We start from the raw sequence: 224 nt of genomic DNA, 5'->3' as shown, positions 1-224 counted from the left end.
CTCCAGAAAGGCGGAGGCATCTACCTACGTCCAAGCGAAAGCACAAATAAGAATCAAGTAAAAACCCGTCAACCCTCGGAGAGGGAAAAGGAGGCTCTTCCGTTTAAAGAGCCTTTTCACCAGTAACGCGGCGGGGAACGCGACAGAAACCTGAGCTGGGCACGCAGGGCCCGAGCGGCGGCGCCGTGTTGATAGGGAGGGACCCACGTGCCGGAGCAAGGGGC

This window comes from Acanthisitta chloris, unplaced genomic scaffold (assembly GCF_000695815.1).
Source record: "Acanthisitta chloris isolate BGI_N310 unplaced genomic scaffold, ASM69581v1 scaffold20997, whole genome shotgun sequence".
Classification (NCBI taxonomy): Eukaryota; Metazoa; Chordata; class Aves; order Passeriformes; family Acanthisittidae; genus Acanthisitta; species Acanthisitta chloris.
The sequence above is the reverse complement of the archived record's forward strand: the minus strand, read 5'-3'. Positions refer to the sequence as shown.